The sequence below is a fragment of the Lepisosteus platostomus genome, chromosome 14 (genome assembly GCF_059453375.1).
Source record: "Lepisosteus platostomus isolate fLepPlt1 chromosome 14, fLepPlt1.hap1, whole genome shotgun sequence".
Classification (NCBI taxonomy): domain Eukaryota; kingdom Metazoa; phylum Chordata; class Actinopteri; order Semionotiformes; family Lepisosteidae; genus Lepisosteus; species Lepisosteus platostomus.
Genome location: NC_142624.1, coordinates 11874238 through 11884699, shown reverse-complemented (window position 1 = coordinate 11884699; position 10462 = coordinate 11874238). Strand labels below are relative to the sequence as shown.

General features: G+C 40.3%; 1 long non-coding RNA gene across 1 annotated transcript; it reads right to left on the bottom strand.

The window, feature by feature from the left end:
- Positions 1-3696: 3696 nt before the first annotated feature.
- Positions 3697-4261, bottom strand: LOC148648869 (uncharacterized). The gene is made up of 3 exons (XR_015926470.1): positions 4083-4261; positions 3882-3995; positions 3697-3773 (listed from the first exon to the last, which is right to left on the bottom strand). It is a non-coding gene; the product is annotated as an uncharacterized LOC148648869 (long non-coding RNA).
- Between the last annotated feature and the right edge of the window lie 6201 nt (positions 4262-10462).

Here is a 10462-nt window from a genome sequence, read left to right as displayed (position 1 = left end):
TTATATCGTTATTAATTTCTTTAGATACGTGATTCCATATTATATTCCCTTTTAATCAAATTCTAAAAGTATGCTTGTTGACTCCGGTATCTCGTTAGTTAAAGACTTCGATGCTTAAAATGTTTAGGGAGAAATGGAATACTGGTGTGTATTTTTTCTTTAAAGTACCAAGACCAGCCATGTACTGTATGTTTATGTTCCAAAATTAATATAGTTTATGGCCTTCACACGCGCTACAGTATGCTCCTATTCTTTTTATGCTTAGCTACTAAGATTTCCCTTCAGTGGTAAAATTCCATATAAATATTCAATACTAAAACGGGCACAGTAAAGATGTTTACTGTAAATCTTTCTACGACAGACCAATGGACCACGAGTGCCCCTGTTGGTCAACCAATCACGTACCGCGCGTCATCGTACGTCACAATGCGCGATGCCGTAGCCAATTACCTCCGGTACGTGTCTGTACCACGCACATTGAATGGCTGCATCTGTATGTCCAGAACATGATCAGGACATTAAATTATGAACTTGACCAGTTAGCCTATTTTGTACTTAGTATTGTATTCTGTTGATCATTATAATGAAATATGTTTTGCTCTCTACAAACAGAGGCATTACTCAGTGGCGTAAATCACCTTATGTGACATAACTATTACAACATTCCACAGTGTAGAATCCAGTCCATTATCACAACTTCACATTGCCACTTTTTAGCACAGCTGGATCCAAATGTAGTCATACCTTGATTTAATGGAACTGAAAGTGCTTGAAACATCTTTACAGTGTTAATATAATTTCCAACAAGCATTCCACAATGAGACACTGTTTTCTTAAATTTGTATGCTGGCAGTAACACACAGTATTTACATATCTTAGTCCACCCTAAACTTTATTTAGCACATGACCTCTTCTGCAAATCCCTCACACGATTGGAGGCTATCCTTGTAATTTAAGTAATATTTATATTTCCATATAGATAGATAATACTGTTAGATGGCTCCTTGGGATTATTGTATTAAGGTCTCTCAACACATGACATTCTCACTTCAAAGTAAGGGGATTTAACTCACTACATTGAAATGTGCTTATCCAATAAATTTCACTATTGCCAAATTTGGAAAGGAGATTTTAATTTTTTTCATTTCAATATAAATAAGCTCTTAGGTTATGCAAGCAACAGCCTTGACTACAATAATCCTCCTAAAAGGTTTATTATGCCTCCCACAAGCAGTCTATTAAAGCGAGATTACAGAAACTGGAATACATGAATGCCAAGTAAGCAGGCACCATCATACAGTGTATACAGACCCAGTAATGAACTGTGACACTTCATGAAAATGCATGAACTAAATGATGAGGTCAATAGTCACTTTTCAGTAAGTTTTTCAGTCAGTAGTGACATAAAAAAGTTTAATAAAACAGGTTATTGTTTAAATGTTATTATGTATTTACATCAGCTAAATAATGATCAATCTGAATGTTCTGTAGTTATGCATTTGCATTTATTGTAAATCTAAAAACACATTGAAAATATATTTTACTTCATGATTTTTAAGTGCATTCATTTTACACCCACATACCTCTCATGTGTGTGTTGGGGTGGACTACGCAAGAACATTTGAACCATTTGATGCTCTTGTGTCTGTTGTTTGCAAGCCCCTCCAGTTTTCAGGACACAAATCCTGAAGTCAGAGCTTTCGAAGATGCTCTTTAACCAGATAATTTTAAACTTAATTAAAAATGGAAAATTTAATTAAATATATTTTATTTTGTGGGTTCATACTGTAGTGTCAAACAAATGACAAAGTGCAGGTGTCTGTGAAGCAGAAGTCCCTTTATTCATATGCATATGGAAGTCCAGCTTGCGACCACCAGATTAAAAAATAAGTAGCTGAAGATGGTCCTTTATATCTTAAAACACAAAGAGTTACTATGACATATTCTAAACAAATGATAAAACAGCAACACCTGCCAATTAATTATATCTAAGCAGTTAGTTCTTTTCATGTTCTGGGCGTATAGCTAGCTTACCAAATACATGCCCCTTATCTTACTGACCAAGGCCAGGCAACATCTTTATATATATATATAAAGCACAAAGCACAAAGCATGAGCACAAAGCGTACTTCAAGCCACTAGACTGCATAGTTTGCAAAAAAACATACAAAAACATGAAAATGATATTATTATCTCACTTCCCGGGCATCTCTCTTATCTCTTCATTCTTCAATACTAAAAGCCCTCAGTTATGCAAAATCCCTTAATTAGTAATTGTTTAAATGAAAGTAATCTTATAGTTTCTATAGTAAATTTAATTGTACTTGGCCCTGGATGCTTCTAAATTAATTATATCAGATGCTGATTCCTAAAAGAGATAAAAATATAATTTGTACAATTGAACAGATAAAAGTAAGAAGGGGGCTAATAAATATATTCAAAGTTACTTCCCTGATTCTTGAGCACATGAAAAAAGAAAAAAAAACTCTCCTAAAAATGTTTTATTAAATTTAATTAAAATGGTTAGGTAGAAAATAGTATTGTACCAGTAAGGGATATTATTACACTAATTATTAAGTGTTATTAAGATTTCTGTTTTCTTGCCTCGACAATAACCTAGCAGCTTAGGCCTCTGTGTAAAACACAAGGAATGCATCAAAAAGAAACTTCTCTGTAATATTCCAAGATGGTAATACAGACCAGAATATCATAAACTGGGTCCATTTTCAACTTCCCTAAAAATGAATGATTACACTTGATGACGCCATAACCAGTCATCACCTGTCATTTTCTTGTTTACATTGTACTACAGAGATTACTTTCTTTCTCACTTGCACTGCTCATCTCCATTAAGCCTTGGTAAACTGACATCATCAATCATGTGACTGTAACTAATGCTTTTCAAGTTAGAACTTTAATTTTTGTTTAAGATGCCAGGAATAAAGAGTGAATTCCATACATAACCAGAATTATCAACCTTAAATCACTTAATATGGAATATTCAATTCAATTCAACTTTATTGTCATTAAACTTACACAGGTGCATAGTATAATGAAAAGTGTTTCTCATTAGTCACTCAGGTGCAGTATATAAATAGGACAGAAGATGAGACAATAGACAGTTACATAATAAGACAGTTACACAATAGCAATAATAGTAACATGTAATAACATAACATAAATAACATGAGTAGTATAAAGCGACACCTTTCGTCAAACTTTTGACAGGTACCACGCCCCCTTTTCCAGCCAATGGTCGTCCGCGGTGTTTGGTTGTCCCGCCCCCCTGCCATCCAATGGCGTGTTGTTATTTGTGCATGTCCCGCCCCCTCTGGAGCCAATGGTGTGGGTCGGAACTGTAGCAACTGTTTTATGCCCCGCTCAGTGTCATTTGTAATGGTGTACGAACCCAGACACCGGGCGGTGTACAGAACAGCCGATAAAATTCGGGCTAAACTGAGAGACTCATAAATTTCTAAAGCGGCAAACGTCACATCTTCAAACCCATCTGTGTAGCCGACAGACAGGCATGTGTGACCCCGCTGCCCGGGGTGGTCAATCAAACAGGCCGGGCAGTCATCAACCAGGACCCCCTTTAAACAGTGCTTGAAGATGCAATAAACTACTGCTTTCACAATCTGGGGCATAACATCGGGCTCATTAGGGACAGGGGCATCAGCTTTATTAACATTTGGGCGAATAGACACAAGCAGACACGAGACATTCACATGTGTCGGTAGGCTGAAGATTGACCCGTCCACATCCTCTTTATTCTATTAAAGGAAAAAGAAAAGGAAGGCTTAACAAAATAGACATGCTTTGCACCTAAAATATCGAGCATTTAACGCACTTTTGAGCTAAGGTTTTTCGTTAATATTTACCATTTGTAGCGTGGTATCATCGCTAGCACCCGGCTGTTCTTCAACATCTGGTACCCCAGCTGAACTCACACCCCCGCCGATGTCACAGGGGGCAGAGAGTGGGGTCGGGTTTTGCTAAAAAGAAGACCAAGTATTAAAATGACATATGCTAAGCACCGATACAACAATTCCACGAGCAGAAAAAATGTTTTAGCCGCCTACCTCTTCACTTTGTAGAGTAGCGGACCCCGTTGTTTCACCACACAAAGAAGCCATCTCAGCAGCTCTGTGGTGTCTGACAGATCCAAGCACGCACTGCGGCCCTGTCAGGTCGGAGCGTTTAAGAATATGCGCCAATGGTGTAACACGCCTACATAACACAAGACATTTTTCAATTGGTTGTGATGACCCCCCTGATTTTTGAGAGCGAAAAGTATTCGCTTATCAGTTTATAAGTTTTAAAGTATAAACACACAACGCAAACACAAATGATGTGTTTCACCCGAAAATAAATTTTAAACACGTGGGGTTGGCCTTAAAGTTTTTAAAATAACGTAATAAGACACAGTTTATTTTTAATAACACATTCGCGACAGCTTTTTCGAAAGTTTGGGATAAATTTCCACACAGCGCCAGCATAAAAGTCTTTAAGGTGTTAACAGACAACAAATGGTGGGGTGTTGTTCTTCAGACTTTAACGGATTGTTCTTAAAGTTTTAAAATTGTTTCCCTGTAGAGATGATTTGTGATGATATTGGAGACGGGATGTGGGGGGAGGTAGTTACAGACTCTGGAATGCAGAGTGGGGGGGTGCTAAAATTGACACCAGGGAAAGTTTACAAACATTTTAAATTCGTGTAAAGTTTTCTAATTTACAAGCACCACATGTATTTCAAGCAAAAATGTTCATAACAGCGCAGCGCAGAAAAATAAAACCTCAAAACGTCAAGCTTGGTTTGTGAACACGTCCCTATAAAGAACAGATACATAATAAAAAACATTTTGCTTGATAATATTCTTAGCGGTCTGTTGGTGAATCAAACAAAGACACTGCGGTACATTTTCGCCACGTTTTAACAGCTATGAAATTTTAGACACCTTGCCTTAAAATAATATAGATTTTAACATTATAACGGTCTAAAACGTTTTCTAAAATGTTTCTTAAAATAATTTCTACAGACCAGTACGTGCACCCCCAACGATCCCTAAGATTAATGGTTTTATGGGGGGCCATGTGTGTTTCTTAGAAGAGAATGTTTAGCGGATTGAGTATAAGTACCAGCGGTTTAACAGGCAAAGTTTTAGCTGCATTCCAATTCCTACAGTCTCACGTTATCGCCTAACTCGGCAGAATGGATCACGCTGATCAATTACAACAGTCTGAAGATAGTCTATTTATAGATTTAACACTGTTCGACTTGATAGACGAAGACGAGGATTCCACGAATTTCAGCGGTATGTATATCTGGCTTATTGTGAGACAATTACAACGTCACGGTGCATGTCTCGTGTTAGCTATAGTTACAAAACGTTGTATAATATTTGTATACTAGGCAATATTGAATGATTATAATGGAATTACCGGTGATTGGTGCCGTAATGTGGTAGTGACTGTGTGTATCCATTCATTTCCATTAGCCCCGAAAACCACTGCTGTAAAAAGACCAGTTACGGCGCAGCACAACACTGGTGAGTAATTACGACAATGTTTTGAATAACGCTTTACGCCCATGTGAGTCTTAAAGACACAGGGGTATATACTCCACACCAAAACTCATATGTGTCTATTCCACAGACGCGGGCGAAGGGACAAGTCGCCACACATTTAAAAAACCTTGTTTGGGGTTTGCATTACCAACCCAAAACCTTGTGGAGACACAGGCAGATGTTCACGTCATACCAGATGGTGTGGGGGATATTATCAGAGCGCCTGAGAGAAGAGGTCGGTATTATATAAAACATTCTTTTAGCATGGCCATTTAAACGTGTCTATAATAAAAATACCCACCGTTTTTCTATTTTTTCACTAATGGTATTTTCCCACTCCGTGCAGACCCCGGACCTTCAAAAAATAAACTGCGGCGAGCCAACAAGTTAACTGGGGCAACGAGCTCAAAACGTCTGAAACCAACAAGCAAAGGTTAATATAATTTAAGCGTGGTCAAGATGTGTTATGATCCACTTACGGTAAACGTTACTTCTTTTGTTAGGATGTTAATTCGCTGAAAGATCCTACTTCGCGGAGTTTTCTGTTTGGGGGTGTTAAAAAACCTTATTTTAAAACTGCCTAGCTTTTAAAGTTAAAAGCGACTGGTCTGTGCGAGGGTCTACAGGCCGTTAGCACGCCGCTTGACCCAGTAGCGCCACCACCGTCGTCAAGGAAACCGGTGTAACAACATGTCCGGGTAACTTGTTCCATTCACCCACAGTCCTTTGTGTAAGGATGCACCATATGTGTGTCGTTTTTATCATAGTTATCGTAGTTTTCTTACTTTGACAGTTTAGATTTCATTGATTGTTGTGTTGAAAAGTCTTTTATTTTTATCACAGTGTTGTTTTCAGATTTTGAGATGTGGAGCATTGGTGTGGTAATAAAAAGTCTTATTTTTTCACACAGCAGCTGTATCGACGCGCGGCGAAACAAATCCAGCGGAAACGTGGGACCCCAAGGTGGTGACTGCATCGGAGACGGCTGTTAAGACGCTGACCAAAGCCAGATGTGTCAAGCCTGCGGAGCGAAATAATAACGCGCCTAAAGACTTGGTGTTGGGTGATGTGCTAGATTCAGTGCGCGGTATTACACAGTCACTAACAACGGCGATCACTAGTGAGGTGGCCAAAAAACGAGCTTTAGAGCGTCTAAGAGCGGTTTTAGCCGGTGTACAGACCTTGTTTCCAAAACAGATCCAGGTTTTCACCGCTAACCTCTTAGATATAATTTCTACAGAAGACGCCGCTCTAAACTCGGGATTTCAGACCATGATGATGCTATTTCATGCTTCATTGGTGCAAACCCCCGGTGATAAATGACTAAACATGCGGTCTAAAAAGTGCTTAAAAGACCGACCGCTTGCCAACCGCAAGCTTTTGTACATAAATAAAAGAATTAAACTGGCAAAAGCATGTTTGTTGCGTCGTCAAAGATTCAGAGAGAGGCATCAGATTTCCCAAGGGTCGCCCGAGCCACACAATGAAAATGCAGTGGTAGAAAATAACTTAAGGCCCGAGGTTGTTGTAGCAGAACAGGATGGTGGTAACCCAGAACCGGTTGTACTGAACGATCTGAATCAGGTTGGTGGCGGTGCCGGGGCGAATAGAGACCCCATAGTTTTCCTGGAGTGTATACGTAGTTATAACAGGTCTTATAATAATTTTAGAGCAACAGAGCACCATGAAGAATTTCGTTTTGTTAATCTCGACAGAATAACCTCGTATGTACAGGCTATAGACGCTGTGCATGGTGCAGTCCAGAGAATATTGGATGAACTTTCTCCAAACATCGGGGCGAATGATTTTGTACAGCTGCGTTTGACAGCGGGTGGTTTTAACAAACTCTTGTTCTCACGCAGGAGACACCCCGGAGAATTAAATGCGGCCGATTTTTTAAGCCACATCTCGGACCTCTTACAGAGCCACACAGAGGTTCTCACCGATGACACCCTCCGCTTAGTGGTGACGATAGTTAGGAATATGCAGGGGGGTGCCCGCCGAAGATTTAAATCCGTTCTGTACAGCCGGGTAATTGCGCAGAAAAAAGCGCACCTTATCGACTTACATTACACGGGCGGTAATCTGTGTTTCGCCAGGAGTGTGTACGGTTTGTTGAATGAAGGTTGTACCGATGGGGAAATGTTACAGGGCGCTAAACGAATGCACACAGAGTTGGGTTTTCCAGAGAATCGGAAAATTAGTTTGTCAGACATTACCGCTTTTGAAAAACATTTAAAAGTGGTCATTAAAATTTTGTACCACGACCAGGGTGATTGGAAATATTTTACAACGGTGCCCACACCACCAAATTCTAAAATACTTCTTGTTCTACTGCATGAAGAGCATTTTTATGGGGTTTTAAATATTAAAGCTTTTGTGGGGGCGGCGTATTTTTGCACTAACTGCCACGCGGCGTATAGCCACAAGAACGCACACGCCTGTGTTAAAGCTTGTAAAACCTGTTTAGATCCCCAGTGTTGCGAAATTGATGCTGAAATTCAGAATTGCCCGGCCTGTAAGGTCTTTTGTCGTAACTCTCAGTGTTTGGCGAGACACTTGCGGAATGCGGCGACGGGTGTGAGTAAGTGTGAGCGCAGGGTCTTTTGTGAGAAATGTGGGGTTTATAACCTCGCAAGTCACAAATGTAAAGAGAAACTGTGCTCGCGTTGTAACAACGTCATCGACACCCCTGACACACATTTGTGCTACATACCACCTTTGGACAACCCCAAAATTTCAAACAAGTACATTTTTTTCGACTTTGAATGCATGCAAGAAACGGGGACACACATACCAAATTACGTCCACGCCCTTCATATTGAGAATAAACGCAGCTGGGAATTTTATGGTGAAACTTGTTTAAAGGATTTTGTGTGTAAATTTATCGATAGACGTTTCAAAAACCATACGTTCATATCGCACAATGGCAAGGGATATGACAATTACCTAGTGATCAGACAGTTGTTAGCTGAAAAGATGGACGTTGAACTAATTAATCAGGATGTTAAGATAATGTGTATGACCGTAAAAGCTCTGAACATCAGATTTATCGATTCTTTAAACTTTCTGCCTATGAAATTAAGCAAACTGCCGGCCGCCATGGGGTTCCCCGGGTGTAAGGGTCATTTTCCACACTTGATGAACACTTCAGAAAACCAAAATTATGTCGGACCGATGCCTCCGCCTGAACTTTACGGCGTTAACTACATGCTGCCGAGCGAGAAAGCCGAGTTTTTGGTTTGGTATGAAGAATGCAGGGGAAGTGTGTTTAACTTACAGAGAGAGTTGAAACGTTACTGCCAGTTGGATGTGGCAATTCTAAGAGAAGGCTGTATCAGGTTTCGGGACGAGGTCATATTCAGACAGACACGCGTGACTGAGTCAGGGGCCGCCTGCGTTGTCTGCATCGACCCCTTTCAGTTTGTGACCATCGCTAGTGTCTGCATGGCCATGTTCAGACTTATGTTTTTACAGGAAGAGACGATTGCGTTGCTACCCCATGACAATTACCACCGCCAGCAAAAACGATTTTCTACACCCAGCATTCAATGGCTTATGTACATCGAACACACAGAGCGTGTTAAAATCCAACACGCGTTAACCACGGCCGGTGAGTTCAAGGTTGGCCCATATTTTCTGGATGGTTATGCTGTAATTGACGGAGTGCAGACAGCCTTTGGGTTGCTTTTTTCATGGTTGTAGCATTTGTTATTGTGAAAACGATTTTAATCAGCTGACAAACACTACTTTTGGTTGGTTGTACAGAAAGACGATGGTGAAAATACATTTTCTCAAAATGAGAGGTTTTAACGTGCGTGTTTTGTGGGAGCACGAGTTCAGAGACACGCTTGTTAAAAATGGGGGTTTGGCTAAATTTCTAACAGCCGCACAATTACCAGAGCCTCTGCATCGCTTTTTGGGGGGAGAACAAATGCGATTTGTTTGCATTACACAGCGCAGCCCGGTGAAAAATACATTACTATGATTTCACCAGTCTGTATCTGTTTGTGAACAAAACTAAAAAATACCCACTGGGGCATAATATATACCGAATAATATATAACAACTTTGGAGATTTAAAATGGTATTTCGGTTTAGCGAAGGTGAAAGTTTACCCACCCAGACGTTTGTACTTTCCAGTTCTTCCAACCAAAATTGACAAAAAACTGTTTTTCACACTGTGTCGTACGTGTGCTGAAACAAAACAGACCACCCCCTGTGAGCATGGTGATGAAGATCGCGCCTTGACTGGTGTCTGGTGCACCCCCGAATTACAGAAGGCCTTAGATCTGGGGTATAGAGTGTGTAAAATTTACGAAATTTGGCATTTCGAAAAGGCCTCACACGATCTTTTTACCGACTACATCAAACTGCATCTGAAAGGGAAGCAGGAAGCTTTGGGGTTTCCAGAGTGGTGTACAGATGTCGCGAAACAACAAAGATATATCAGCGAATATTATGAAAAAGAGGGTGTCCGGCTGGACCCCGGCAACATTAAAAAGAATCTGGCCAAAAGACAGCTTTCAAAAATTGCCTTGAACAGTTTGTGGGGCAAGTATGGGCAAAGAGACAATTTACCACAGACCACCATTGTGAGAAACCCCAATGAATTGTTCAGGTACTTATTTACGCCATATCATGAGGTGTCAGCCTGCGAGTTTATCGATGAAAACACAGCCTGTGTTACGCGGAAACACACTAAACACCACTATACGGGCCATTCAAACACTAACATTTTCATCGCTAGCTTTACAACCGCCTATGCCCACTTGGAGTTATACAATCTACTAAATGCTTTGCAAGGCCGTTGTCTCTACCACGACACAGATTCCGTTATCTTTGTGTTCCGGGAGGGTGAGTGGAATCCGGAACTGGGGGACTACTTGGGTGAG